Source organism: Triticum dicoccoides, chromosome 7A (genome assembly GCF_002162155.2).
Source record: "Triticum dicoccoides isolate Atlit2015 ecotype Zavitan chromosome 7A, WEW_v2.0, whole genome shotgun sequence".
Taxonomy (NCBI): Eukaryota; Viridiplantae; Streptophyta; class Magnoliopsida; order Poales; family Poaceae; genus Triticum; species Triticum dicoccoides.
The window spans coordinates 415,683,752-415,689,356 of NC_041392.1; the positions used below are offsets into that span (position 1 = coordinate 415,683,752).

The 5,605-nt window shown below is 42.8% G+C and overlaps 1 long non-coding RNA gene across 2 annotated transcripts; it reads left to right on the forward strand.

Annotated features, from left to right (window-relative positions):
• The first annotated feature begins 522 nt into the window (after positions 1–522).
• Positions 523–3,615, forward strand: LOC119328492. 2 transcript variants are annotated; one of them, XR_005158987.1, is made up of 4 exons: positions 523–823; positions 2,030–2,233; positions 3,052–3,139; positions 3,227–3,615. It is a non-coding gene; the product is annotated as an uncharacterized LOC119328492 (long non-coding RNA). The 2 variants fall into 2 exon arrangements; XR_005158986.1 differs by having other exon boundaries at positions 3,052–3,127.
• The last annotated feature ends 1,990 nt before the right edge of the window (positions 3,616–5,605 follow it).

Consider the following 5,605-nt stretch of genomic DNA (forward strand, 5'->3'; position numbering starts at 1 on the left):
ATCAGATAAACACTACTAGAATCAACGATTTTATCTAGGGCCAAATTCTTTACCTAGAGCTTATTCATCTCCTCAAGGGAAAGAAAACACGTGAATAGTACACCCGAAAGAGAAATTCCCGTGTGAAAGAGGTGGACGCGCCTTTTTTTTGCGTTGGCGGGCTGTCCTGTGCGATATTTTGGCATGGACCCACTTCACAGGGAGAAGGGCGCCCGCTTTAGGTCTTCTTCCCCCTCTGCCTTCTCACCCAAAAACGAGCCGCCGCCGGTCCCTTCTCCCCCGATCCACTTCTTTCCAAAGTCGCCCTTGCCACCGATGCCAGCATGGAGCAAGGAGATGCCGGCGGAGCCGGTGCAGGTTGCGTCCGCGGAAATGCTGTACGGACGACAAAAGTGTAGACGATGTGAAGACGATTAAAAATCGGGCGGCCGTTAGCTCTCCTGTACACATGCATGCGCGGCTGGATTTCACCGTCGTGCATGAATCGTCTGTCTTCATCGTCCGTATAGCATTGCTGTTGCGTCCGTGCTGTCCGTGCCCCTCATCTCGGTAGCCCCTTCCCCTTGTCTTCCAAGTGTGCCACCACCCCTCCCTGCTGTGATTTAGTGACCGGAGAGGAAGAACCAGATCCAAGCCGACGAGCACTGGGGTGAGGTTCCCGTGAGCAGGATCCGTCGCCTCCCACCACGCAAGGAGCCATGGTGTCCGGGTCACCGTTCCTTCTCCCCTTCTCGAATCAAGGATCCACGCCGACGATCCCCTTGATGCCCAAGCAGGTCTGCCCTACCACCTAGTCCACCACCATGCCTCCGCCGCTAACAAGGTCCATATCCCCTTATCTTACTGGTTCATAGATCCTCTAGATGCTATTTTGTGTATATTTGATTTGTCATTGTTGGTTGTATTAGAACATTAGTCTGTAACATGAGTCATTGATGCAACCTTTAAAAATCTGAAGGTACATGTTTGTGTGATTGTCAGATTCGGTTTGTTCCCTTGCTTGCCAACCATCTGTATTACTATACGCATGCTGTTGCTCTCAAAATCTACAGTCAGTTTCAATCCAAAGGCTCTCTTTCATCTGCCTTAATTATGTTATTAATCAAAAACAAAAACTGTAATGATGCCGGAAGAATGGCGGTCCTCCGGCTGCTTGGGCTGGCCAGCTTAGCTGTCAGCGTGCTTGTGAAACTGAAACGCACGGCACCGGCCAGCTTAGCTGTCAGCGTGCGTGTGAAACTGAAACGCACGGCGGCGCCACAGCCGGAGGCCGGGAGCTTGCCCGCCTTATAAATGGCCTGCCTTGTAAATGGCCTGCATGACCGGAGCATAAGTTCCTCAAGGAGACCATCATTTTTTGAGAAATTGTGAGTTCTTGTAGCCCTATGATTGTTATCTGGAGTTACCATGTCTCGATGCATGAATTACTTGGCCGATGCATGAGTTACTTAGCATTGATCTAACAAATGTTGTAGTCTGGTGATGGTGTCCTGTTTCAGTAGCCGCGTAAAGCCTTGTTTCTAGGTTTGCAAGATCTGGACATACGACGATGCCGGCGCCCTGCCTGCTGATTTCACCTCCAGGCTACATGGACAACCAAACCGGTCTGCGTGGGGAGCTTACGACCGCCGTCACGCGTCTCTAATCCATGGTGGTGTTTTTGTGATTTAATGAGAGAATCGAGTGGAACTAAGGAGATCCATTGGATTAGCATGGACGGTTGATATTATAGGCTACTGCACCCATACAATAAACTGTAGAGGAGACGAACCCGCCCTCATAGACTCCGTTTGTTCGGCAATATACATTCATGTGTCAAAATGATATTTTTGGTAGATAACATGTTAGAAATTGGGTGGTTTATTATTCTAACTGCACTGAAATTATACATGGTGGTGTATTATAACTTCCCTTCTTTCTCTTTGGAATTACTAAGATGGAAACGGTTTGATCCTTTATTTTAGTTTATTTTACTATACTTATGTTGATAATATCATGTTTCACTTAATTTTTCCCTTGCCATTGGCAGCATCAAAGAATTGAGAAGGCTTGAGAAAGAGGAGAGAGCTAGAGAAAAGATGTTTCACAACGATATGATGGTAGGACCCTTCTTGCAATCAATTGCAGTTGGCAAACTATGGCAGGAGCTTCCGGGTGTTCACTCAGATGCTTGTTTGATGTTTTCATGGTACACCGTAGAGGAACAAGATACCGTGTGCAATTATTATCTAAGGTACTTCCATATAAAAGTTCTGTCTAGTGATAGATTTTCAATATTCATGGCATGGCCATCAATCACACGTGCTTCCAGCAATTATGTAGTCTATTTTGCATCTTCTTATGCAGTTTCTTATGCCAGAAATGATATACTCCCTCCGTCCCAAAATAAGTGTCTCAATTTTGGTACAACTTTATACTAAGGTTAGTACAAAGTTGAGACACTTATTTTGGGACGGAGGGAGTATAAGAAAAGTCGCCACTTAGTTGCAACACGCCATTTACACACTGTTGTATAACTATATTATGTCTTATGGAACTCCTAGGAGCAAATTGCTACCTAGTCAAATATCCGAGATTTTCTCTCTGCATTAGAACTGTGAACAGATTTTGGCCGTATCTCCAAATTTAATCCATGTGTTTTGACATTCTTTATGGGTACTGACTAGGATTATTGTGAGATGACCAAGTGATGGAGGATATGAAGAATAATCAACTGATGCATAACTTTTGTCTTAGTAAAGCTTCAATATGTTTTTGTTCGAATATATATTTTCCACTGTTGATATTGCATGGTCGCTATAGTGGTCTAAGAATTTGAGTTTCATCGAAATCTATGAATGGAAGTTACTTGTTGCCAACCGGTAGCTTATTACTCTGATAAAACTTGATTTTGGGTTTGATCAGTTCACATTTTTGTAATGCAGTGTGCATCCATTTCAATTATTAATCCTATTTGTGATTTTTGTAATGCAGTGTGCTAATTAGTAAACTGATATGTTGTACGCCATGTTCTTTGTTACTTTATATATTATTGAAATACCTTATGTATAGGTAAGAGAAGAAGATGATGCAAAGGCGATAAAACTTGTGTGCCATTATATGGAAAAAAGACAGGAGGTGGTGTAAGGTAACTTCTCATGTTAGTATTTGGTGCGAGATCAGTCTTTTTCTTATCAGATTGATTGGTTCTGCTTCTCTTGAGTGCTCTAATTTGCATTCAATGTAGGGAAACTTTGGGTTGGCCTAATCATCAAATGGATGATGTAAGTTACCTCTGTAGTTAGATAATGGTGTTTTGGATGCCAACAGTGTCGTACTTTATCTGAAAAACAAAAAATCGATGAAGATGAGGTTTCTGTTGAGTTAATGAAGATGATGATGAGCTTGACGACAAGAGCTCGAAAATTGTAGAGAGCAGTGATGACATGCACATGGACAACAAGCTAGCTTTGCTTATCAAGGACAGTTGGCATAGTTCAGTAGAATGTGAACAACTTCTAAGTTGCAATACCTGTAAGATGTTGTTTTGTACAAAATGCTTGCCCTATGTACGATGTATATTTTGACCCTGAGTGTGATGTATGTGTTCATTGATAATCTGATGTGTAAGAGGAATTTTGGTTGCAATTTATAAATTTGAATTATGACTTCGAATTTAATTATTTGAATTATATTGGATATGAATTTTAATTTGAATTGAATATTTGTACATGAAAAATATGAATATGATTATCCCTAGGGTATTACTCAAACATCTGGTAGGGAAAGAATGGTAGGGGAATTTGTGGGGTGGCAAAATTTGGATGGACCCTACAATCTTTCCCTAGGGCTTGTGCCCCTAGGTAAAGAAATTTTCCCTAGAGCTTGCCACATGCACCCTAGGGAAAGAGGTCTTTCCCGACTATACTACACCTAGGGTTCTTTACCTAGGGCAAGCTGTAGGTAAAGTCTTTCCCTAGGGTTTTTCGCATTTCACCTAGGGTATATGGCTCTAGGTAAAATGTGGATTTATAGTAGTGAGAGGAACACAGTTTACCTCAAAGTTTTGGCATCAGCTGCACCAGACTTTGGGAACGAGATTGGAGTTCAGTACAGCATTCCACCCGCAGACGGATGGACAGAACGAGAGAGTCAACCAGATTCTGGAGGATATGTTGAGAGCTTGTGCACTAGATTATGGATCTAGTTGGGATGACAATTTGCCCTACGCAGAATTCTCATACAACAATAGCTATCAAGCCAGTTTAAAGATGGCACCGTTCGAAGCCCTGTATGGACGATGGTGCAGAACACCCTTGTTATGGGATGAAGTTGGAGATCGTCCGTTGTTTGGACCAGATTTGATCAAGGAGTCTGAAGAAAAGGTTAAGTTGATTCGAGATAGACTGAAGGTAGCTCAGTCCAGGCAGAAGAGTTATGCAGATTCGAAACGCAAAGAAATAACCTATGAAATTGGAGATAGAGCATATCTGCAAGTGTCACCCCTGCGAGGAGTGAAACATTTTGGAGTTAAGGAAAAGTTAGCGCCGAGATTTGTAGGACCATACCGAATTTTGGAGCGTATGGGAGAAGTTGCCTACAAGTTGGAGTTACCCGAAGGACTGTCAGGTGTTCATGATGTGTTTCATGTTTCCTAGTTGAAAAAGTGTCATGCGGAGATGGCCGATATACCGCTAAGAGATACAGTGCCCTTGAAGGCGATTCAGTTGGACAGTGATCTAACCTATGAGTAGAAACCAGTCAGGATTCTTGAATTTGCCAGCCGAGTCACCCACGGCAAGGCTATCAAGTTTTGCAAAGTTCAGAGTAGCCACCATACCGAGCATGAAGCCACCTGGGAACGAGAGGATGATCTTCGCAAAGACCACCCACACCTATTTTCTAGCCAACCCGAATATCGAGGGCGAGATTCATCTTAAGGGGGGTAGGTTTGTAACATCCCAAATTTTCAATTTGGAATGTTATACATAGATCATTCATGCACATCATATTTTACTGCATTTCGTCTCGCGATCCTCGAAATCCTAAGCAACTCAAGGACCCTCGGAGAGAGTTGGGGACTTCTCAGTTTTCATATTTGAGTTTTATCAAATATTGAAACGAGGATTTTTGGCTTTAATTATTTTTCTCTCCGAAAAATATTTCATATTAAAATATATGAGAGGAGATAATATGACTTCTCCAAAGTAAATGAAATATTGGAGGCAAATTATAAATCAAATATTTGTTTTTTTTCCAGAATTTATTGCTATTTTATTTGAATTAGAAAAATTGCACGTTTTTCAAAATTGCATTTCAGGGCCAAGAAAATGTTCATCTTATTCTAAATATTTTATTTAGACGGTGAAAAGTTGTTTTGGCATTTTTAGATTTTTATTATATTTTCTAGGATTTATTTAAGTTCCGGTGAAATTATTTTAAAAAAAGTCTCAGTGCCCGACTGGGCCGAAGCCCAGCCGAGCCGGCCCGCTAGCCCCGCGCCGCCGTCTCCTTCCAAGAGACCGGGAGGCCGCCGCCGCCTGCGACGCCGAGTCCGGCTAGGATTCTGCCGCCCCCCTTGCCCCCTCCCCAAGCAAGCACCCCCCTCCTTTTACACCCCGCCCCC